The sequence below is a fragment of the Diadema antillarum genome, unplaced genomic scaffold (genome assembly GCF_040938485.1).
Source record: "Diadema antillarum isolate AM-2024a unplaced genomic scaffold, OU_Dant_1.0 scf00000017, whole genome shotgun sequence".
NCBI lineage: Eukaryota > Metazoa > Echinodermata > Echinoidea > Diadematoida > Diadematidae > Diadema > Diadema antillarum.
The window spans coordinates 3,299,081-3,325,952 of NW_027270906.1; the positions used below are offsets into that span (position 1 = coordinate 3,299,081).

Below are 26,872 nucleotides of genomic sequence, written 5' to 3' on the forward strand. Positions count from 1 at the left end.
CTGAGACTCTATTCCACACCACCAACACAGACATAAGGACATCTGTGCCCATCCTATTGTATATGACATGTATTTTGTGGGGGGGGGGGGGGTATTTTCATGAATTTTGAGAGTAGGTACTATTTGCAAATTTAACACAAAAAAATATTACCTCTGATCCTGAAATAATGTGACATGCACACATACATTTCTCTGTTCACCCCTGTACTCCCCAAGCAGGAATTCAACCACTCGCAAAATTGTCAGGAAGTCCTGATTCACGAAAAAGTAGACTCACTAAATATATGGTGTATATTCTTGATGAGATTCCACTTTAGAATCCCTCCTCAACCTCCATCCTGACTGAAAACTTGTTTTCTTCATCACATATTGCAAATGTATGAATATTTGCGGTATATTAATTTTCGTGTAATTTGCACTACTTTTGGCTAACATGAATTCTATAACCTACGACAATATAATCGTGATCATCTCTGCACAGTTTAAAGGGATCGTAAAGTTTTGGTCGAGACCTAATTTCAGGTTTCTAACATTTTTCGGTGAGATAATGAGAAATCTCTTAAAAAATATGAAAGAGCATGTAATTCTATGAGGAATTCAACGTTTATTTGATGAAAATTGGTTTTGAAATGGCTGAGATATCCAAAAAAAGAGCGATTCTGATAAAGTGTGGGACCCACATTTTATTACGATCGCTTTGTTTTACTTTGTTTTTGGATGTTTCAGTCATTCCAAACCGATTTTCATCAAATAAACTTTGAATTCCTCTTAAAATGGTATGCTCTGTACTATATCATAAGTGTTTTCTTGGTATCTCGCAAAAAGTTAAAAACCCAACTCTCATCTCAACCAATACTGTACCATCCCTTTAAAGGGGTTAAATCATGCACTATGTCAGTGATGCCTCCCAGGCACGAGAGTGTGTGTGTGTGTGTGTGTGTGTGTGTGTGTGTGTACATGTGTACATGTGTTCTCCTAATTAGTACTATTTATTTGAGCACATGCGGTAGTTTCTACAAAGGGAGTAATTCAAATGGATCAGGCAGCATTATCAATTTTCATTCATTTATTCAGTGGAATGGATGAAAACCTACTAGTATAAAGCAATTATGCAGCGTGACTTCAAGAACCTGCAAATATGTTTTGAAGCCATAAGGTGTGAAAAATTAATCACACAAAAATATTGACGTCTACAGTATGTCCCCCCAAAAAGAACAATCCACTTTTGGCATTGATTACATCCAATATGATTAAACCGTCTAAATGCTACTTTAGGGTCTTGAAATATAACATCTTAGCTCTATTTTGCAGAAAACCCCATTCAATTTGGTAAATCGGTCACAGAGAAATGTCGACTGTTGTAAAGCATGTCATGAGTCTGATTCTTCCAAGTTTAGCACTTGGATGCTCTTGGAAATGCAAATTAATGTGTGAACACAATAGACAGAACTTGGAGGGAAGAGATTTCTGACATGCTCTACAAAATTCCTCATTTCTCTTTGACCACTGAATCAAATTGAATGGGGTTTTCTGTATGATGTGGGCAATGAGTTAGAGTTTCATACCCTGAAATTGTATTTGGATTGAATCACTATTTTCAAAGCTATCGTTGCGGAGGGTACCGTTGTAATTTTTGGGGGGACATACAATACAGTACACACCTGTCCCTCAAAGTTCTTCCAGACCCTGTAGAGAACCTCCACTGGGAAGGGCTCCTGCTGCAGCCCCCTCAACAGTGCCATCTTGACCAGCCGCAGCCCTGGGTGTCACTGATGAAGAAGCCCTGGTGGTCCAGGTCAAACACCACCTCCCTGAAGTTGATGTGCGGGGTAAGATCTCGGACCACCTTGATGAAGGTGTCGACGTCCCAGGTGGACGGTTGTCCCGCCTGGTCCTGCTTGTCCTTGCCATCACTCCACACACTTGCCCCAGAGACAGACTAAGCATATGCACAGACAACAAAAACATACATAACCCAATTGCTACACAGGTTCAACAAATACAAAAATATGCTTGCAAGTCATTTAAAGGGACAATTCAGATTAACATTCGGATTCAAAATCACTTTGATGTTGTCTATACTTTGTAGATTCTTCTAAGCTTATGTGAGATACAATTTTTCACATTATCCTTGGGGAAACAAGACATCATATCTAAACAACATACATTCAAAATCTTCCTAACTCAATTTTGAATATCTAAAATACTGATTTGAGTTTCGAAGCATTATAATAATTTATGTATTTTAAAATAGCATTTCTACATTATTTGACCTCAACATTGATGTTATTTTACAAAATTAAATTTTTTTTCATTTTCCTGAATTCATGATTCTGAGATACAAGGCCTTGTCACCAGATGGACGACGTGCGATATGAGATAATGTATACCACATTTCAGCACATTACGTCATTATGTCATATTATGTAACAGCACATGCCTCAGGAACATGCAGACTTGTAAATTCAGCCTGGATATAGAGACCACATTTTTAACAGTTTAAATTGGCCACATGAACTCCATTTTGGAGAGATGTTGTGATCGTGGCATCTTACCTGAAGTGGTAAGTTGTCCATGAGACCTGTGTGAGTTCTGGCCATCATGCCGATGACCTTGGCCAGGCTGCTAGCGGTCAGTCCATTGGATCCAATCTGGAGCAGGGTCTTATGGCACTCCTCCACCGTGGCACAGCACCCATATCCCATCTCTTGCATAAGCTCTGCCAGGGAGCCATCCATCTGAGTAGGGATTCACAAACAACAAAGCATTTTCACTTTCCAAAGATGTCGTCCATCTTTATATTCTTTAGGTAAGTATACCCGCCTCAATTAGGTAACACTTTCCGGAAAAAAATCAAAATATATTCCGAGCCATTTTTATACTATCTTTGCACATATACAAAGCATTGTATCACATCCACTGGTGAGTGGTGATAAAGCCCTAAATGTATCAAGGCAGTAATCAAACACCCAAGGTTTATGCATGAAGATTCATAAAATCTGTTGAAATCAAATGATATATGTTGCAATCTGTCATGCGTGCAACACAATGAAGTGCACACATTGGAACAGCTCCTCAAAAATATTGAAAGAGTATTCAGCTCACATTTCAAACAAGGGCCACTGAAGCAAACAAATTATTTTCCACTCATATAAGCCAGGTCTCTATTTCCTATGTCATTATTAAACTCACTTCCTGGAATCCCTCAGAGATTAAAACAAAAAATCCTCTCTGAAGAATAAATTGAATACCACAAATGTCATCTACAAGATAGAAGCAAAAGTCATCATCAGGTCTGCGCCAGTGATTTCAACATCTTGTCACCAATGCAATAATCTTTGATACCACGGAATGCAAAGAATTTGTTCTCAATGAGTATGGACATTATCTCTTGAGCAGGGCATAGGCAGTCTCTACAATCACAACTGCAGCTCTTACATGTAAAAACAATGAAGTATCAGCATTGGCAGTCCACACAGTACTGCCATCAAGAAAAGGTACATTACCTAGGCCATGTTTAGCTTTCATGGGTCAGAATAATTGATCTCAATTAGGGTTTAAAACTGGAAGGGGGGAGGGGGATCAACATGGCATTCGACACAACTGACTTAAACACTAGGAATAACTTGTTTGGTAATGAACAGAAGGCAACACAACTCACCACTCCTTTTGGTATTGTTGTGTTGTCAGTGATAACTCTGTCCATAAGAATGTCCTGCTTATCACCATACAGCAGTGGAGCGAGTACCACAGGCACTCGCTCAACCGGAAATTCTACAGAGAAAAAGGAGGAAGAAATGCTTGAATCAAGTATATCTATATTTTATATACTTCTCAAATATAGAAAAAAAATAATGCTGGCGCTATTTTCATGGCTGCTGGTGAGCTTTCTTGCAATAAAAAATCATAAAAATATCTGAAATGCAAACATATGGACAAATTAACCTGCTGGAGACTGGTCCAGAACACTCTCAGGCAGGCGTCTATGAGAAATGGATGTTATAACAAAATCAAATTGTCCTCAAGGGGTTAATGTGATTCAGTGTGGACTTTAAACACATGACAAACATAGTGTGTTCTTCTACTGAGCAACATTTCTGCATAACAATACACTTTACTCCACGGTATGCCCTCTGTCCTCATAATGCACCTCATGCTATGTAAATTTGTAACATGTTGCAATATACATGTAGTTATTACTTCAGGGCATCTTCTAAGTAGTCATGCAATGTTTATGAAGATGGCTCCCTGCATTCCAAATATCTTTTGTAAACTTCACTCAAAAGTGTTCTCGAGGACCATTTTTCAAAAGTGTACATTCAACATGACATTGCTTACAATTTCTGCTTGCAACATTTCCTCATACACACAATGAACTGAATAATAATGTAATGTATTAGCAATGCTGACACTTTGCATCTTCTTGCATCACTGTATTGGCAATGAAATGCAGGAATAAATGAACTGAATTTAACTATGATTCCAACATCTGTAAAATTAGCCATTTCAAGTATCACAACACTCATTTTGTTGCATGCAGTAGCTCTCTTTTTCCGTCACTTGAAATAAAGACAGGCTTCCAACCCACACTCTCTGTGCACACACTTCAGTCTTCAATCACACCATATGTCTGCATCGTTAACACCTGTAACTGCTATCATGCTCATCAATTTCAGCACTTTTATGTCAACACATTCAGACATGACACCCGAGTTGGCAGCTGGGTTCTGCTTTGAATGCAAGTATACAATGATCTGCCAACAGCTGATCCCCCCCCCCCCCCCCCCGCCACTCCCTGTGTGGTAAAGTCAGTCATACCATGCCATAAGCTGTACAGTAGACATGGAGCCACTGCTTAAAGGCATAATTTACCATTTGCAGATGAAACAAAAACCCAGCATTGGTGCTTTAAAATAGTTCTGAAATGTGAGTTAGGGATAGAAACAATCACTGTAAAAATTTGAATCTGTATAATCAATGTTAAGTGTTGTTAAATACACAAAATGTGAACAATAGTTATAATTAAAATGTTTCCAGACTAAACCATGTACAGTTACGCTTTATTGAGAAAAACACTGATATCTCCTTATATTTTAGGCTTTATTGCAAAAATGATATATGGTAGGATGTTTTGTGATACAACTGGCCTACACATGTGCATCAAATGTGATATCTTGAACATTTTTGAAATCACTGCTCCCAAAGGTAAACTGGACCTTTAACCTTTTATGTGCCTACACACTTCACTTAACTTGTCTGTCATCCTTTTTCATCAGTATTCAGTATTGATAACCCATCCACACTTGACCTAGCAATTGAGCAACAAGCCCACTCAGGCGTAGCAATGTGTTTCAGTCCAACAGGAAGGCCATGGTGACACAATACGGATTAGGGGATTTGGATAATCCCCATTCACTGACAAATAGTTTCAATAAGTCTACTGTGCCAATAGACAAAGGAAGCACTTCAGAGCGAACACCAATCACTGAATAAAGCCTAGTAAGGGTGAAAGACACAGCACCAAAGGAAGCCCTGCCCTTGGTTGTGTGACTATTTCTCATTACAGGTAAACATTGGGTGATTCCAACACAACTGCTGGAACTGTCCATGTAAGTTCACAACATGACCATACAACATGTACACAACATAAAAACTATGAGCGATTTCGACTTTCAACCTGACTTGAAGTGAAGTCGCATTAAAACTATTAAAAACAGTTATTCACATAAAAACAATTATTTCAGCAAAACTGGTACCCCACAAAGTAAGTACTTGTGATGCACATCACTGTACAGCATAAGTCACTTAAATACAATTTAAGTTAATAAACCAACATTTATATCACTTGAGTTGCATGATCCCACAATCCACAAAGTTCTCAGACTTTGACAAGAGAGACTGGATATCTACAAGGCAAGGGTTTACTGACCTCTCAAATACACTGCAACAACAAATTAAACACTCTATTAAAATTACCATACTCCCACTCCCAGAATAAAATCTTGAAAAGACTGCTGAGTACCATGTGCACCAAATTATGCTAGATTTGTGAGACTGCATGGCAGAGCATGATTTACTGTACCAGATATCAGTCCTAGACATTGCATTACAACATGCTCACAGTTACATGTACAAAGTGTATGTAAAGGTGATCTATCACTTGGTCCACTCCCACTTTGTCTAATAGCCATTTAGTCTCAACCCACGTGGTCTAATCCTGTTTCGTCTAAAACCAGTTCGTATAATGACCATTTAGTCCGATTGCCACTCTGCCTCATTACCAGTTGGTCTACTCCCAGATGGGCTACAGATGCCCACTTTGTCTGATACCCACAGTTTATTAGACAAAATGGGAAAAAGTCCAAGGAGACAAGACTGCAATTACACCATCTGGTTATTAGATGAAACAATAAGTAGCCAAACTGGGCATTAGACATTTAGAAGTGAGAAGTAGACCAAACGGGCATTAGACGAAATTCATAGTAGACCATGTGAGTTTAGCTGTGGTGGTTTTAGACGAACTGTGAAATAGACCAAGTGATATTAGACCAAGTGGCATTAAATCATATGTAAACAAAACACACATCTTCATGTTTTTTTGTTTTTTCTCCAGAAGTAAACTCCAAAGTTGTATAGTATACTAGACCTGAAATAACTCGCCGCCCTTTGTAGTCCATGAGACATGGTCCAAATCCACCCAGAAAGGCCATCCCATACTTCTGTCGGAACATTTGTAGCAGTAGACAGTGCTACATCTATTCACGAACCTGCCCTCTGCTCTTCTACTACTTATGTTGAAATTTTATGCCTGCAGCAGCAATACCCATATGGATTGAACAGGCTGCCACATCACAGGGCATGAACACTGTGTCTGCTGTCTCCCTATGGTATTGTGACATCGGTGGCACAGAGGGCAAAGTCTGTGTGTATCAAATACAATGTACATGCAATGAACCACCCCGCACATATTTTGGGTGTTTTCTTCTTTTCCTCTTTCTCTCCCAATGTCCCCCCCCCCTCTCTCTCACTTGCTCAGCTCAAACCGGTATGCACATGTTTTCTGACCACAAAAAGATGACACAAAAGCCCCCCCCCCCCCTTCGGTGTACATTGCAACAAAAACATTCATGCATATGGATTCACATTTGCAACACACACACACAAGTCACACACGCTGTACACCTTGGCAAGAAGTGAAGTCACACTGTAACACCTGCACAGCTGGAGAGCCTGCTGTTGTTATGATACTATTTTAGGAATTTTCTCTTTTCACAATCATCACCAGTAGCTACATGTATATGTTACAAAATATACCACATCAACATTTTAAAGGGACTGTACAGTACTGGTTGAGGTGGGGATTCATGTTTTGAACATTCTTAAGTGAGATAATGAGAAACCTCTTATGAAATATGAAAGAGCATGAATTTCAAAAAGGATTCAACGTTTATTTGATGAAAATTGGTTTTCAAATGGCTGAGATATCCAAAAATGTGATAATAAAAAAAGGCGACATGCCACAACTTTATTAGGATCTCTTTGTTTCACCTTGTTTTTGGATATCTCGGCCATTTCAAAACCGATTTTCATCAAATAAACTTTTGATACCCCTTAGAATAGCATGCTCTTTGGCATCTCATAGAGTGGTTTCTGAATATCTTGCAAAACGTTAAAAGCTAAATCTTCACCTCGACCAGAACTGTACACACCCTTTAACACAAATCAAACAAACAAACAAAAACCGTCTGCACACAGAGTAAAATGTTGGAGCCGCATTCACAGAATTGGCTTGACAAAAATGAGTATCTACAGTAATACTCATTATAGCCCCATTAATGAATCAAACAGAAGTTTTGTCACAATTGTACAAAATTTGATATAACTTCCAGCAAAAAGAAATAGACTTATTCTTTAAATCTTCTATAATGGAGGTAAACATGAAACACTTTTGTGTGTGTGTGCGTGGGTGTGTGTGTGTGTGTGTGTGTGTGTGTGTGTGTTTACCTCGCATCATGAGACAGAAGATTAGCTTTATTTCCCTCAGTTACTACCATGATGGTGAACATCTTCCATACTATCTAACTTCCAACTATTTCTAAATGCACATAGCAAAACAAACAACATGTCAGGATTTACCTTTGGTCTTTGTAAGCAAACAAGAAATTAACAGTAGCTTGATCGCTTTACCAAATTTTATTGAATTTCATAATATTTCCTATCAATTCTATGAATGTACAATTTTGGCTTTTGGTGTTGCTTCAAGAAATTTAGCTGTTTCTCCTGTTTTCATGGTGACACACACAAAAAGATAATTATGCACAGACAAGTAGACAGACTGTCAGATCAAATCACAATTCCAGAACATTATTTCTCGAGCACCACTTACCACAAATGGTAGAGATATTCAACCAAAATGGTAACAACAAATCAACTCAACAGCAATTAAAACCCATGGACTGACATACCAGAAGCACAACATGGATTCAATACAGCATAATCATTACACCAGTCTGTATAAACCCTTATTAGCTGGTACCTATGTTTGGAATTCTACATATTCACGGAATGCATATGCTTACTGCTGACTCACTAAAGTACAACATTGCAGAGAAAGTTACAAAATCAGTACACCTGATTCTACAAACATTCATACATTGTACTAGTATGCATGTCTACACACAAATAGGGTCTAAGACCCCGTTTACAGTGCGAGGCTCGGCCGCGGCCGTGCCCAGCCCCGCTTCAGTGTAAACGCGCAAAAGGCCAAATGCGAGGCCAAAATTGGCCTCGCATTTGGCCTCGCTCTGGAGGTGGGCTCGGCCGCGGCCGAGCCACGGCCGAGCCCGGCCTTTTCTTGGTGTAAACGCAAACTGGGCCAAATGCGCGGCCACTTGCGCGGCCAATTTTAGTCTGGCTTCCAAACCCTCTGCTTGTATCTTTCGCTATTCAGGATATTAACCCCCTCAACGTCGAAAACTAGTATAGTTCAAGGTGGTTTTGTCCTGCAAAGGATTCTGTCCTTCGGCAAAGGCCTTTGCCTGAACGGCGACTTCGTCGCCACGGAATTCATTTGGCAAAGGGTCTGAAAACCAGACAATACCAAATTGCATTTGTTTACAAGCAAAGTGCCACTACGACAAAATATTGAAAGGTTTGAATCAAAAGCGCGGCCGAGCCCGGCAGTGTAAACGGACAAAATTGCGGGGTCCGGCCTCGCAATTGAGGCAGGGCTCGGCTTCGCAATTCAGGCAGGGCTCGGCCGCGGCTCGGCCCAGCCCCGCACTGTAAACGGGGTCTTAGGCCCCACAAACTAGCACTTTAGCAGTTTCTCTCCCATGCTGCACAGAACACAGCAGGTCAAGATGTTCCATTACTTCATGTGCTGCCCTCTGAAACTGGGCAAACTTTGTCTCAAGTTGCACCACATATCACATACCTACAGACTCATTGTAAAATGAATACTTGAATTCAGGTATACCTGTGCATCGATTGAAGAAAAGAGGGGAAAAAAATAATAACTAGAGAGGGGCCGTCAAAGGCGGCAGACCCACGCCTAAGTACAAAGTCGGGGTAAACATAATGTGCATTCGGTCATCTACCAGAATTCGGCCACTTAATTGCCAGTGTGCTTTATCACCAGCCAGTGAGTTCTACCAAAGATCGTACACTGAAGTGTACGATCTTTGGTTCTACAGTCACATCACACACAAATCACATCATTACACATACGGTATTAACACTCATTCACGTACAGGAAAGTCCTTAAGTCTCCTCCAAAAATCCATCGAAAATCCCAAATTCCACCGTCAAAAGTGCAGAATCGGAACTTTTCCAAGCGCGCGCGAATTAAGTCCAGTTTTAAGAGTATTGTCTACGCGACGGGTCGCGGAAAAAGCGCTAAAAATCGAGAAATACGCCGTTTTCTTGCGGGATACACTGTATTTTGATTATAGCAAGCCGAGAGTGTGATGATATCAAAGGTCGTACGAGTGTACGATCTTTGATGGTATCCACAAAAGCAAAAAAGAAAAACAAAATTTACGTACCCCCTAGGCAATTACCCCTATGATTAGTGTCTACGGGAATTATTCAATGCAAGGGTTGAATGCAAATGTCTACTGCACCAGTATTCGGCCACCAACGAGCGCCGCAACGTCCCCGGTGCAATTTTGCACCAACAGTGTAGAGCGCGATGCATTTTCAGCGGCCTTGCACACGCATTGACATTGAGCACGCATATCGTGCAGTGTGACTGCGACCGAGCAAAATGCTCCTCCAACGAAAAAAACAATCAATGTTAATTTGAAAAATCATCAAATATCAAAGGTCGTATGAGTGTACGATCTTTGATGGTATCCACAAAAGCAAAAAAGAAAAACAAAATTTACGTACCCCCTAGGCAATTACCCCTATGATTAGTGTCTACGGGAATTATTCAATGCAAGGGTTGAATGCAAATGTCTACTGCACCAGTATTCGGCCACCAACGAGCGCCGCAACGTCCCCGGTGCAATTTTGCACCAACAGTGTAGAGCGCGATGCATTTTCAGCGGCCTTGCACACGCATTGACATTGAGCACGCATATCGTGCAGTGTGACTGCGACCGAGCAAAATGCTCCTCCAACGAAAAAAACAATCAATGTTAATTTGAAAAATCATCAAATATCAAAGGTCGTATGAGTGTACGATCTTTGATGGTATCCACAAAAGCAAAAAAGAAAAACAAAATTTACGTACCCCCTAGGCAATTACCCCTATGATTAGTGTCTACGGGAATTATTCAATGCAAGGGTTGAATGCAAATGTCTACTGCACCAGTATTCGGCCACCAACGAGCGCCGCAACGTCCCCGGTGCAATTTTGCACCAACAGTGTAGAGCGCGATGCATTTTCAGCGGCCTTGCACACGCATTGACATTGAGCACGCATATCGTGCAGTGTGACTGCGACCGAGCAAAATGCTCCTCGAACGAAAAAAACAATCAATGTTAATTTGAAAAATCATCAAAATACGGGCCAGTTTGTGATGACGGAGAACGAACTTTCATAAATCTAGAAGGACATAGTCCCTCAAATAGGCCTAAACGTAAATTTCGGAATTCTTACGAACATTTGAGCAGCGAAGTCAGATCGTTGGGGAGTTTATGTTTTCGTATGGTAGCGGAAAATCGCAAAGTGAGAAACGGGAAATTTTCGGAATGGTCACTATACCATGGGGTCAAAACTTCAAGGTCACACAGAATTTGCAAGGGTCAACCGATTATCACCAAAATCTAATCGATTCTTTCCTGTCATTATCCAAACATTCCCTGAACATTTCGTGCAAATCCGTTTACCCGTTCTCTTGTTATCTTGTACACAAACAAACAAACAAACAAACAAACAAACAAACAAACAAACATACAAACAAACAAACAAACAAACAAACAAACAAAAAACAAACAAACAAACAAACAAACATACGGAACCCTTTACATAACCCCCTGCCGATTTTCATCGGCGTGGGTAACAACAACCTTGTCTTTTGACTGGCACACTAGGATATCTACCTCGTTCCTTAGGTGCATTCATGATCAGACTGCGCATTACTTTTTATCACCTTTCACATACATTGGACAATAATCAGTATCAAAGACACATTGACCATGAGGGATTACGCACTGAATGTCGACAGAAAAGAATGCGTTCAGACGCAAGTGACCTACCTTTCTTGAGAGTCTGTAGAAAGGCTTCCTGCTGAACACTACCCAGACCAAACTGATCAGGTGAGCGGCACAGCAGGTGGGTCAGTAGCAGGTGGAGTATTTCCACTGAAAAGTCAGCTAGGCCACTCTCCTGCTGATTGCGGATGTCTACAGACACAGATATGATAGACAGAAATTTATCACTTTCTTCATCATCTGTTTTAATGTCCTGGGTGTGTACTACAGTCTTAAAACAATGATAATTAACTGACAGAAATTTAGCACTATCCTCCTCGTACAGTGCAAGTTAAAAGCAACCTACATCTCTTCTCCTAATTATGCAGGAAATACACCTTTAACATGACTAGTGAAAAAGTTATCACTAGTATTATCACTGTCATCATCATTTAAAAAAAAAAGTGGTTTGAACTCCTACTACTACTGTCTACATATAAGAGTATAAATGAAGTGAAAAGAGGACAAAGTATTATTATGGTAATTGTCAGAAGAACTGGGGCCCGTCTTATAAAGACTTGTGATTGAAACAAATCAATCACAACTTTATGATTGAATGGAAATCCATCTTATAAAAAAGTTCTGATTGAAATTGAGACGGAGAACTGCACTCAATCAATCGCAGGTTGCGATTTATTGCAGCTTTCAAGAGATTTGTGATTGATTGATTTCTATCACAAGTTTTATAAGCCAGGGCCCTGATGATGCAATGATTCTCTTGCTGGCATGGAATAACCCAGCAGGTTCATTTGGGCAAATGTAAGATGCTCAGTGAAAAAGTTATCAGTATCAGCATCATCATCCTCATCTTCACTGTGAATGAGATATTATGTTTGCATGCTGTCTGCTAGCTTTGAATGTCCGCACAGTTAGAATATTCTGTGAGAAAAGTCAAAATCATTTTTATCATCAACAGCAACATCAATCATCATCATTAACCACATCATCATTTCAATTACAAAGTCACCTGGATAACAAATCTAAATCTACTGTCATCTCATGTGTTTGACTATCAATCTACAAATGTATGGATGCACCATGCAGTGAAGTGCAGTGAAAACAGAAAAGATACAGTAGATAACATGTCTCACGGTAACATACACCTCCACTTAACACCAACCTCACCTAGCAAACACAGCATGCACAGATGAAAGTAAACATCTTAATAATTGAGCATCAGTTATAAAATGTAACAGATGTAACAGACAAAAGGCTTATTGCATAGTAGATATATAGTCACCTCCCTAAAGGTACACAATGGAAAGTTAATTTCCCAAGCCAATGTTACTAACCATCTCATGGGCCCCATTTCACAAGCACATTACAGCCAGTCAGTTGTGTGCAACTGATGTGTTGCTATAGCAACTAAAATCTTCATTATGTTGTGATGATTACAATCTGTCACATGAAAGTGGTCTTTGGAAGTGAGACTTACCAGCATCTATGTAGGCACTAAGGAGCTCAGGTAGCTTCTGCTTGACGAACTGGAGTGCTGTAACATCAAAATCAACCAACCGTTTCATCACCAACCATATCATCAACAACTATATCATCACTGTCATACTGATTTTTCCTTCTATATTCTCGACTCACTCTTGCAGAATAACCCCAAACTGCAAAACCGACTTTGTAACAATCTGTGTACATATACAGACCTTTAAAGGACAAGTTCACCTTCATAGACATGTGGGTTGAGTGAATGCAGCAATATTAGTAGAGCACATCAATGAGAGTTTTAGGGAAATCGGACAATCCGTTCAAAAGTTATGAATTTTTGAAGTTTCTGCCTAGTCACGGCTAGATGAGAAGACTACTATAGCTTGTGATGTCATATGTGTACACTATATAAAGAAAGTATAAAGAAAATTCAAGATATTTTCACTTTTCTCACATAATAAAAGAACACTTGACTTCTCTCTTTCAGAAGTCAGGGGGAATAATATTACCCCTAACATAAATCAGTAACAAGTAGAAGAAATGTGCACTTTATTCAAAAAGTCCAGTTTTGTTAAATTCTCTTTTTATTTTCCTTATATCGTTGTACGCATGTGACATCATACACTGTAGTAGTCTTCTCCTCCAGCAGTAATTGCACAGATGTTTTAAAAATTCATAGCTTTTGAACGGATTGTCGGATTTTCCCCAAACTTTCACTGATGTGTCCTGCTAATATTGTAGCCTTCACTCAATCCACATGTATATGAAGGTGAACTTGTCCTTTAAGCTAAAACATACATCATGATCGTTATAATAAATGAAGCAAACTCACATGACTACTTTGACAACAATTGTAAGGAGCCAGTCTGACAGTTAGATGATTTATTAGCATCCAGACAGAGGCAATATTTTTATTGCTCGTCTCGTTTGGCTGATGTTTCTTTTGTCCATGAACTTTTTCATTTATTGCTGTCCTTAAATACATGGCATCATGTAGGGCAGTGACCTTTTTAATGACTGAGCGGTATCAACAACAAAAGTTACAATACTCTAGTAAATCCTGCAATTAAAAAGCTGATATGACATACTCTGTCTGTCCATAAAATAACACTTATAGTCCAAGATGACAAAACGACAACAGCATGGCATTTAAAAACAAAAACAAAAACAAAAACAAAAAACAGAAGAAGACTGCAGTATATAACTTTTTCATGACGGACTAGCACAGCTCTTTTAAGGACACTATATAAAACTTTGGTAGCTCAGTTACAAGCTTGTCAAACTTTATTCAGCTAGCTAAAATGCTGATATACAAATGGATTTTTAAAACTGCAATCATCGAACATACACAAATTGTATAAAAATACGCTGCTGATTTCCAGATAATAATCTTCAAACAAATACCAACAAAGTTTTTTAAAAATCAAAACTAATGTTTAGGGAAAATGATGAATAATGTATGGTAAATTTGGTCACTAACAGATTTCTGATTTTTCTAACATTAAGCAATAATTTTGAACTGCCACTTCATCATGGTTTCATTCCAACCTAATTTTATCCATCCTTGTAGCATGTTACAATTGTAGGACCATGTAGCTAATTTTCAAACTCGAAGCATTATCAAACTGTGCCTTTAATACATGTCTGCAAGAATTTAATACAGGCATGACAAGATAAACTTTACTACATCATTGACAGTCATATATGCATACATGTAGCATTTATTAATCTTAAAACAGGATGTAAACATTCCACAAAATCAGTGTCAGTCAGCTGCAGTAGACAACACTGCACTGTCTGTCTGTCACTTAGTATGAGAATTAACTTTGTATATCACTACAATATGAGTTGACAATATTCAAGAGTGTCACATCAGTTTCACAAAGCTTATTACACATGCAGCCTCGAGAGTTACACATCCGTCAGTCTGCAATGCATTCACCGTTCAGCTCAACATGGCTGTGCTCACTGAATCACATGACAGGCACACAGCCACCACACCACACACATGAATCACTCACCTAATGATCTGATATCTGCTTTGGCTGAATGCGTCAGAGCTAGACCAAACACGACTTCCTGAACCGAAGTCAGTTTTAGGATCTTGCTCAGTTGGGTGAAGAAATTTGGGCTTGGTTTGAGACTCTGCAAGGCAAAGATACAAATGTGCACACACACACATAGAAGCACAACACATTGCAGCTAGGCATCTGGGCACTTGGCCACAGAATGTTAGTCTATAATATACAACTGTATCATTAGATGCCTCACTGTAATCAGCATTAATAACTCATGTCAGATCAAGCACATACCAATCCCCAGTCCCTACCTGCAGCTTTATCTAATACACCAATTCCAATCACTCTATGGAGACAGAATGTCTGGACGAATATCTTCAACTAGTCTGTAATTTATCACGACAGCTGCAGAGAGACTGTTTTCGAGATCAAGTAATTGGGCAATCTTCTCTCATCTTGCCTGCCCGTGATGAAATTGCCTGGAAATACGAACACACCTCTTTTAGCAAGAGTTTCATAATCGAAACAGCATAATCAAAGATCAGTGACTGCTTGAGTAGGGTCATACAAACTACGGTAAAGATAATTTGAGTTATCAAAGTCATCTATCATGACAATCTGTAAAGTTTCATTATTGCTATCATGATCATATGACCACATTACCACTCTAAAAGAAATCCTCTTTGTTTAGATACCATATCATATAAAAATTGACTTTTCCCTCAGGCACATGAAGTAATCAACTTCTCCCATCTTTACAAATGTGTCAGATTATAGTTGTTGATTAATCTGTATCAGTCTACAGGGAAATATGAGAATTAGGACAAAGTGAAACTACACAAGTTGCATACATACACACACATACATGTACACACACACACACACACACACACACACACACACACACACACACAAACACACAAATAACAAGAATATGGACCAAAATATGACTTCATAACAACATAACCAAGAAGATCATTCCCTATTGCCCAAGTTGCCCATTTGGGGGAAATTTGCCAAAAGCAGTAAGTGTCATTGCACTGACCTCCTAACGTTCAAATGTAGGTAATCTTTTTTCTCTTGTTATCAACTTCCACTCTAAGTTAATAGCACATACAGGTTGCACTTGTTTTACTGCCTACAAAGTACATGCAATGCAAATTTCTTTTTTGTTTTTGTTTTTCTGTGGGCATACATGCCTGATACTTTTTCCTGTGCACATCCTAATTTGTGCATCACCTTCCCATAAACATGCAGCAATTTGTTCTGACCATACTGTAGCTTTTAACAGCATCTGAGTCTAGGCTTGCTTTGGCAAACAACATGACTGTGGCTTGTGTACAGGAGTAATTTCACACTAGTTTTGCATGGTAAGGACTAATAGTCAGTGTAAAGCCCTTTTCTGTTCATCTTACACAGTCAAATCTGCCTTAACTGCCACCTGTCTACAGCGACCACCTGTCCTATACAGCTGTTCATATTTTCTTTCTTTCTTTCTTTTACTAAAAAGGCTAGGCAATGGTAATTTTATATTTGTGGACAGCCTACTTTGACGTTTTCTTGTTCTATGTAAACTGTCCATGAAAAAAAAAGAAAAAAAAGTAGTATACACATTGATTTAAAGGACTATAACAGCATGGAAATAAAATCAATACAGCCTCCTATCCCAGCACCATATTTCATATTTGAATCTGTAGTCTGAAGACAACATTCAGAGAACTAAAAAAAAACAAAAAACAAGCAAACAAAGATATTGATCTGATTTTGGGGACAATGTCTTAGGGACAGTGTAACATCTTACCTTCTGCTGATGCAGAGGGTTGTCGATAGCAAAGCAGAGAGTAGAGACAAAATTGGGTTTGGTAATCAGAGCAGAGCACTCCTGTATCAGCAGCTGAGTCTGTAGACATAAACATTGAATCAAAACACAAATATGAAAAAAAAAATACACCATCAAACTCAAACATAATGAATTGAGTTTATGCTACAATTGTAGTTCTCTGTGGTGACACGTCATACAGTGTATGAGCATATTAACTTCTACTAGCAATAACTTTCTACTCACCTACATATACATGTACCTCACCTCTGTAGGCATATCAAAGCACTATGCACCAATGTACTGTCAGCTGACTTGCTAGTAACTTGGACTTTGTTAGTGTCCAAAGCCTCACCGATTTAAAACATTTTGGCAGCTAAACCATCCCATATCAATCAACAAGATATTCAAGTTTTATATAAAATTGTAGGTAGTAAGTCAAAGACATGTATTTTTTTTTTCCTCTGACACAATCCTTTGATGTCAAATAATTACCAATACCTTTACAGCAAATCTACAGCAACTTCCACAACATGCAGGTAAACACTGCAACCCATGTCAAAACACACGTACAGCTGTACACTCTGTATGCTACAAGTGGCATTAAATATCTTCTCAAATCAAGGACAGTATAAAGTTGACTTCACGCAGACTAATGCATTCTGTAATAGGAAGTTATTTTATTTGATACCATTTCTGTATATACTGTATATGGAAACGACAGGAACTTGGAAACAATATGTACAATTCTTGTGACTAGCGGAAATGAGTCCAAACTCCACTTGAAGACATGCATACAGTACAGATGCATACAGATATAGTCACATCGACATGTATGTATGTACATAATATTTAGAACACTCTATCGTAGTGCTATGTTTCATTAATCTGACTGACAGGAATTGGGAAACAAAACATTGCAAATATTCCTTCTTCTGAGATGTGGTGATCTTACACATGGCATCAAACATGTTATTTTGCGAATCAGGACTTTTTTAGCTTGATGTTGCTGATTTACCACTCAAGAACCAGACTGACAGAATGAGAACATCATCCCCTTTCAAAGTAAAACAAAGTGATTCCCCCTCTGGCAGATGATACATGTAACATACAAATATATCATGTAACATCATCTTCTTGTCATGCTTGAGCCGGACATTAGACACATTTATAATGTGCCCTACATTGTACCTTTCATTGCTACACCAAAAATTTGTCAGAAACATCTGCATAAAAAAGAACATGTGATTGTGATGTTGTTGTGAGTTAAAGTGGAGGTAATAACAGCAATGAATGGTAAGGCACATGCAGTCTTCGTTGTAACTGTGTCTATTGTTCAGCTCAAGCGTTACTGGACTCAATGGAGGACGATGTCAACTACTTCAATGTACAATTATGTAGTTGGAATATGAATAAAAATGACCCAGATGATTTTTTAGAGGTGGGGATTAACAGGGTGCAGAGAAAAAAATGAATGCTGAAATATATATATGACGCATATTTTCATCAAGCATCATAATTAGTGATTTACACTGTAGTTACAGCTGCACATGTACAGACCAAAAGGCATCAATGGAGGTCAACATACATTTGGATTGCAGGGACCCTTTAGACCACTCCTCCGTATAATTTGTGGGAATAATACCCCATGGTATATGACAGTGGTACTCACCTCATGAAAGTCTTTACTGCTGGTCTTACCATCACCAAAGTCCACGTAGGAGAAGAGGCAGCGCAGCAAGTGCCTGTCTGCCTCTGGCCCGTTTTGAGAGACGAGCTGAAAAGCGCAAACAAAATTCAGGGAATACACAATAAGCAACATGTCCATGAAATCATAAACACCTATCAATCATTTTAAGCTTTCATGTTAGGTACAGTACATGTACAAAGTAGAAAGGCAAGAAAAGGAAACTGATTGTTAATTAATTGTACACAATTTGTAGCTGTACCTAAAATACATACACTCTGCAGTTGCACAAGGTCAATATCAATAGCACACAGTGTTTGTAAGAAGACATAATGTCATTGGTAAACTTTCATTTTTTTTTTTTCATGTTCAGTGTGAACATACTGTTGAGGACTATAGCTTAACACTGAAGTCAAGAACAGCATAACTGAAATTCTCGGTATTGTCAATATCTACAGTGTAGGTGCCGTGCGCAGAGCAGCGTTTTAGATGCATTATGGGATAGCTCCGGGGACAAACTTGTCACACTGAATATGCACTCATGTCAAATTCTGTCTTTATCCACTGGGAGTATTTTTTTGTTGAAGATTTCTTCGCTTTCCATCATGTGACCAGTACATTGAAGCCTTGCAGTAGTGAACCATGACTCTAGTGACCACATGTGTCTGTAAAGTTTACAAACTTTTAATTCTTTGAAACTGACAAGCTAAAAGCAAACAAATACAATTGTAAATCCATCGAATTGTACAGGAAATGCGACATGCGAACAATGGAACCGAGGAATCCCAGTGCATCTGTGACATCTGTGACAAGATTAATTATTACCTCTGCCAAGAAGGATACACGTTTCTGCCGGTATTGGTTTGTCTGCCTAATTGCAAAATAACTGAAAAAGTTGTGTGAACAGATTTGGATGAAACTTACAGGAAAAGTTAATGATGACACAAAAGAACAGATTATTAAATTTTGGTCATGATCCAGACCAACAACTGGATCCAGAATTTTTTTTTTTTTAATTCATTTTTTTGAAGGTTCATCACTGGCAAATAGAGGGCCAACATTCAAGGGAGTTCAAGTCATGCGTACTCAAGGTGTGCGTATCATGCACTCTGTGCATACTGTACATGCACTTTGTGCGTGCTCAAGGCGCAACATGCAGTGAGCTGATGAGATAGACTCCTAGACAATAGAAAGGCTTCTTTACCATTGGGAAATGGGATGAATTTCAGTATATTGTACACTGCATATGGGTGAAACTGCTTGGAGGAGGTCTGCCCTCTCAGGATGAAAAGACAAAAAACTTACATGTATACAATGTAGGACAAGTCCACCTTCATAGACATGTGGGTTCGGTGAATGCAGCAATATTAGAAGAACACATCAGTGAGAGTTTAAGGAAAGTCGGACAATCTGTTCAAAAGTTATGAATTTTTAAAGTTTCTGCTCAGTCATGAAATGGATGAAAAGACTACTATAGCTTGTGATGTCACATGTGTACAACGATATACAGAAAGAATAAAGAAAATTCAATATACATGTATTTCCATTTTTCTCGCATAACAAAAGAACACTGGACTTCTCTCTTTCAGAGGGCAGGGGGAATAACATTACCCTTAACATACACGTCAGTAACAAGTCGAAGAAATTTGCACTTTATTCAAAATTTAAAGTTTTGTGAAATTCTCTTTTCATTTTCCTTATATCATGGTACACATATGACATCATACACTGTAGCAGTCTTCTCATCCAGCAGTGACTGCGCAGATACTTAAAAATTCATAACTTTTGAACGGATTGTCAGTTTTTCCTCAAACTTTCACTGATGTGTTCTACTTAATATATTGCTGCATTCTCTCAATCCTTATGTATATGAAGGTGGACTTGTCCTTTAATATGAAGTTACACCTTTTCACAAACAAAATAAGTCCGTATACAGCAAACAATATGATATCCATAGGTACAGGTGTATGCACCATGACTCTTTTATTGCCTTGGAAATAGCGAATACATCCTACATTATGGCATGCCAAAATTCTATGCCACAGTTGTAACTTAAATAACTGTCAATTTTCACTTAAATCTGCACGGATTTGTCATTTTCAAATGAATGCAAATATATCTCCATTTTTGCAATCCCTTCCCCTACAGTGTATATATCAAAAACTTATTGATTTCATTTCATGATTTATCAATAAAAACCTGTACCTTGTGCAGGTACAGTTTGTACACAATGACAATGGGGAAAAAGGTTTGCGGTAACACTGTGGTGTTACCGCAAACCTTTTCCCCTAATCTACACTTGTACTTAACCATGCAGACCTTCACAACACAACAATGTTCACACAATGACACTGATTTATAAATTACACTGTATAGCTTACACACATTGTGTATACTTGGGAGTTAAAGTAAACACATAATAGGGATCAACAAAATCCAAGATGAAATGAAATGAAAAAAAAATGAAAATTTCTCACAAGCCGTACTCCTACAGATGTTAAGTAATTCATGTCTGTGAATTTGAAATTCAAACTCTAGCACATTGTACAACAGCAGAAGACATTATTCATGGCGATATGGTATTGACAAGGCAAAGTTCAACAAATCTCTATGACAGCACCTACATGTACACTGTATAATTTTACAAACATGCCAGCTTACCTGTTGCTTGCATATAGCAGAAACTCTCGTAATGACATTATTTTTCTCCTATTGACGAAAACTGACAGAATCATTCCCAGACCCATTATTGAGATTATTATCCCTCATTCATCCAGTCATCCCTCACAAAAATTGGGAGGGTTGCACAACATTCTTGGTGTTATATACAACTGTTCATGGCCATGGGAGATTAAATCAGGAGCCAAATTGCCCTTTGTTCCAGGTGACAACAGGCTTTTTTACAAAGACTTCCTTGTTTCCTCCCCCTCCCTGCCCCCCTCCCCCCCCCCCCAAAAAAAAAACAACAAAACAAAACAAAACAAAAAACAACAACTTATTATGCCATACTGCTCCATACTACATGTGCCCTACCCTGGTTAGCTTACAATTACATGCATGGATGTACAACAGCACAGGGATACACCCGACAACAGCCTACAAGCCAAATGTGTGTGCATACAATGTAGGTAACAAGGGTAAGGTACATGTACAGGCTGTAGTGTAGAGTGGAGTGGCAAAATTAGGGGGGGGGAGGGACATAAGAAAGTCTTTTCATCTTTTGTGTCATACCTATTTCCTACAGTAGCAAGTGGGTATGCATCTTTTATACCAAATCAACATATCATTCAGCACACATCATTTCATATTGAACTAGAAAAGCACTCTGACAGCGCAGACTTCCTCCAAGCAGCTAATTTCTACCCATCCCACATGTTAAAAATCATCAAATTTCCCAATTTAGAAGTATTTTGTTTACACAATCAGCTTCCAGCTGCATGGCACCTTGCCCAAGCAGGGCACACGCTTTAGAGCACGTACATGCAAACCTTAAATATGCTCAGCTTGAACTCCCAAGTTTATTGACCCTATCTGTAAAAAGATAAAGTATCCATCAAATCAAACAAAAAAATCCCAGATACAAAGTACCATAATTTAATCGTCTGTTTCATGTGTCATTATCAATATTTCCTGCACGTTTCATCCAAATCTGTCCACAACTTTTGAGTTATCTTGCACACAGACAAATGCACAAACAAACCAACAGTGATGAAAACATACTCTCCTTCCTTGGCAGAGATAATAATTACAATCTACCATTCCTACTGGATTGCATGCAATGGTGATGGTGTATGGTCTCAAGGTGGAGATGAAATTTTGACTTGGCAAGCTTGGATTATAGCAAATTTTAGACTGATTTCCTCTTTTTAACACATCTGTCGCTCCATGAATTTTTGTTCCAGAAGCTATAGATATCTAGATGTTCTACTGGTAGCCACCACTCCTACAAGGAAAGGAAAACATGGTGTGATAGCTTTGGGCACTAATGTACTTGAGTCTTTGGCACTAATGTACTTTTGCACCACCTTGTCAAATGATTTCTAAACATGCAAAATAACTCAATCTAAATGTGTAAGAACTTATTAAAGATAAATGACATTTGAGTCTACAAAGTGTAGTGGAAGTTATGTTTTTACACTTTTCAAGCATAACAATGACTTGAAATGCAGCTCTGCACACAAGCAGTCAGTACAGTACGAATATATGTTCAGCACATGCAAAAACAGTAATTTGCTTGATCTGAATGTATTCAATATTTCATTTTGTGCTGATCACTGTTTCTTTTTCTTTATTTCATTTTCAACCTGTATAATCCTATTTCTTTCCTACTTAATTATCTGTCCTTTCTTTAAATCTAATTTCTCTTCCATTCTATTGAAACTATTCCATCTTTTCCTTTTCCCCTTTTCATTCTGATCTTTTTGTTCTCCTTTCTTTTCAAACCTATCGATCGAGCTCCTTTTTTTCCTTTATATGAGTTTCTTTTTCTCTTTTGTAATTTTTTTTTTCATTTTCAAGCCATTTCTTATTTTGTAATGTTTTATTTTTTTCCCAGGTTTCTCTCTCTAGTACTTTCTTTTTTTTTTATACATTTCCTTTTCCCCTTTACCTCTCCTTTTTTTAAATTGAATTTATGCCAACCCATTTCTTTTCTCCTTCTTGGTCTGTCTACTCTGTCCTCTCACTTTTGTCTTTCTATAATTTGAAGTCTTCTATGCTTTTGGAATCACCATACTCAAGATTTTCACATTCTTAATTCATTCACACACAAATCATTGAACAACAACCCCCTCCCCCACCTCCATCATCAACAGCTACCTCAAGAAAAGATACCAAAGAAAAACTTTCTGTGATCACTTCATTCAGATTAGACGACCGTCTGTTCTGTGCTGCTGTGAACGTGTTTCACCAATCATACTGTACCGCCTGCTTGTATGCATTGCAGCAAGAGCCGCTGCGATCAAGCTATTCTGACATGTGTAAAAGTGTCAAAATGGTGAATATTCCACTTTTACTGGACTCTGGTCTCACTCAGAAGCAAATATTCTTGGTGTTATAATATTCAGAGCAGGATGAGTTTGTGCATGTTTGGAAATCAATTGATGAAATGGTGCACCACTTTATCGATTGATATCCAAACATGCATGGTGCGAAAGTCCACTAGCACATTGTTTTGCACTGCCTTACCCTCAATAGCTGCATTCATTTTACTCAGATCAAATGACTGATTGAACTGAGCTGCGCTGCCGCATTCTTAAAGTTGCATATAATAATGTGTAAATTCACATGATGTACATGCACTGCATAAACTGCTCATTGATTGTGTGTAGTGTAGACTAGAGTGTCAATGCAATAAAGTTATTCTGAAATGAAGTGTCCGCTCATGCAAGAAAATCATGAATGAAGGACGAAAGTTTACCACTGGTTGCATTCTGTCACGTTGTGTGCCAATGCACGACACCTTGTTTGTCTCTTCTCAATCACGCCACGCAGGGCCGGGAAGGGCGTTAAAGCAACCATGCATGTGGCGTACCGTAAGTGCTTTCATTACTTTTTTTTTGTTTTCAGTGATCTTTTTATTAATTCCATTTCCTTTGAGAATATAACAATTCAAAAAAAATTACACACATTCTACATAACATCTGTCATAAATCATGTAGATATTCCTACAGTTATGAGACATAATCCATAATCCATAAAACAAGAAAAATCATTCAATTCATTTTAAGGCAGATATCAAACAGAAGAGAGGAAATAGAATGAATTATCCGATCATTCCTTTTTAACTACAAAACAAACAAGCAGAATTCATATATGCATTTGTGAGCAATTTAGCCAAACACTAAAAAAACAGGAAATGAAATTTCTATTATATCAAAAGAACGATGACAACAACAACAACATAAACCACCCTCATTCCCACCTTTCCACCATACCCAACCCTCAACTACTCATAACTTTAAACTTTAAACCCCCCCCCCAAAAAAAAAACGTCCTTCTCATCTCTAAACCACCTCCCCACCCTCTACACTACATCCACCTCCTTACCCGAGACAGACACACTCCCTCTCATCCACCTCTCATCTCATCCACCTTTCATCCACCCACCCATTTACACACCCACCCTGCACACACATCCGCTTAAACACACACACACACACACACACACACACACACACACATCCACTTAAAACACACTTCCACACCCCCTGCACACACATTCACTCACCACAACACACGGTTATTTCTGCTCGCATTCAGAACATAATAATTATGCTAATTATGCTTAGGATATATGCTGCATACACACAATACATGCATGCACATACACATATCATACACACAATATACATATCCACATACCTGCATATATATTTTATATACACAATACTTATCTCTGAACTCAAAAATATCTAAAGAAAAGAAGTCAGTAATCATTACGCACACTCACACACTGCACACACACACACACACACACACACACACTGCATCCCATGGAATGCAAAATCTCACACACATGCACACAGTTCAGCACAGTATAGTCAGGTATCCTATTACCGAACGGTATCCTATTACCGAACGCGTACTTTGTCAATGGAGCGCGTACAACAACTCGAATACGCATTCATTGCACTACGCGCTGTTATCTCACAGGGGAAGCCAGTGCCGAAAATTGCTAAACTGCAGCAAAAAACAAAACAAAACGTAATTTACCTCAAATTTACATAATAATTGCTAAGATTTCGATGTTCGTTGTCCTGCGTTAATAAACATTGACCGAAAATGCAATGTACAATTTTCCCCATACAGAGGGCGCACGTTCGGTAATACAATACGATTTGCGTCGGTAAAAAGAGACAATTTTTGTGGAAGGGTTATTTGAAATACGGATTTTTTCTAGAAGTTGGCTTATTTTTCAAGTATTTTCGTTACAGCTAAAGTCATCAGCATTTCAATTATCTATAAGGATATTTTTGGCTGAATTACTGCATAATGTTGCCCGTTTGGAGCAATAAAACAAAAATCGTTCGGTAATAGGATACACCTCCATACATGAACACAACAGTAACACACATGCTGCCGAATCAACTGCTTGCCTTGTGCCATGATTAGGGTAAAGTACTAAAATCTCACACCGATAATATAGGGCCGTAAAGTGCACAATTGCCTTGCTTTGGCTTCACTCTCAGTCTCACTAAGCTCAGTTCAGTCAGTGCACCACAACGTCAAAATGCAACCAATGGCAGGTATTGGCAATAAATAAATGGCAATGGCCAATGCAATGCCAGTGGTGTCTTGTGCAATGGTGCGAGTCGAGTGGTCAGATGATGAGACGCCTTGAATTAATGGTGCAGTGCGCTGCGCTCTGTACGGTGAATGGATTACACGCACAATCTGACAATTGCAATGTCTTTCTCGAGACGTAATTTACATATTTTCAACAAAGTAACGAACAAAACTGCACCACAACTGGATAAAACAAAAATCCAAGTAAGTCACGGGTAGAACAAATAATTCACTTACGCGAGAGATTTCCCCAACACTTTGCTTGTAATTTTTCTTGGTGAGATTGGCCACAAGATTGGTAATCTGAGACAAGGCCAGCGACAGGGAATCCAGATTCATTATTTCATTCTTTCAGGTTGTAGATCACCAAGTGGGCTGGAAAGTCCCCCGGCTGATCTCGTAGATACTGTAGAAAACTATAAGCCGATCTTTAACAAAAAATAGGGTTTATCCAACATAATATTCGGTAATTTAGATAGGAGTTTCGCGCACCTTAGTGAGGTGCCATATTGCAGTAATTGAGATAGACGTTGCCGATTTGGATTAGCGTGATATGATTCGCATAATATGCAAGATCTTCACAGCAAAATGATATAATAAATAAAATGAAGCCTCTGTATTATCACTAATAAAAGAATACAATCAAATGAAAAGATTTTAATAAAAGTAAAGGTACTTTTAATGAGGATTCCTATTACTTTACTCGAATCTAAAATTAACGTCTGTTATGATTGTATGCAATCGAACTGGTGATCGATAGTTGTAGATCGGAAATGATGGTGGCAGCATTTTTGTTTACTAGAGCTTTCCTTTCTTTTTTATTTAGGGGATGGGTACCCGGGTGAGAAAACTTTCTCTAGAAGCACTCACTGATGAAATACTGTACTAGTAATCTGAGCAGTTTATGAAAGTATACTTTTTATT

At 38.5% G+C, this 26,872-nt stretch overlaps 1 pseudogene; it reads right to left on the reverse strand.

Annotated features, from left to right (window-relative positions):
* LOC139727283 (CCR4-NOT transcription complex subunit 1-like) overlaps positions 1-26,445 on the reverse strand; it is a 67,804-nt pseudogene extending 41,359 nt beyond the window's left edge.
* Positions 26,446-26,872: the final 427 nt, after the last annotated feature.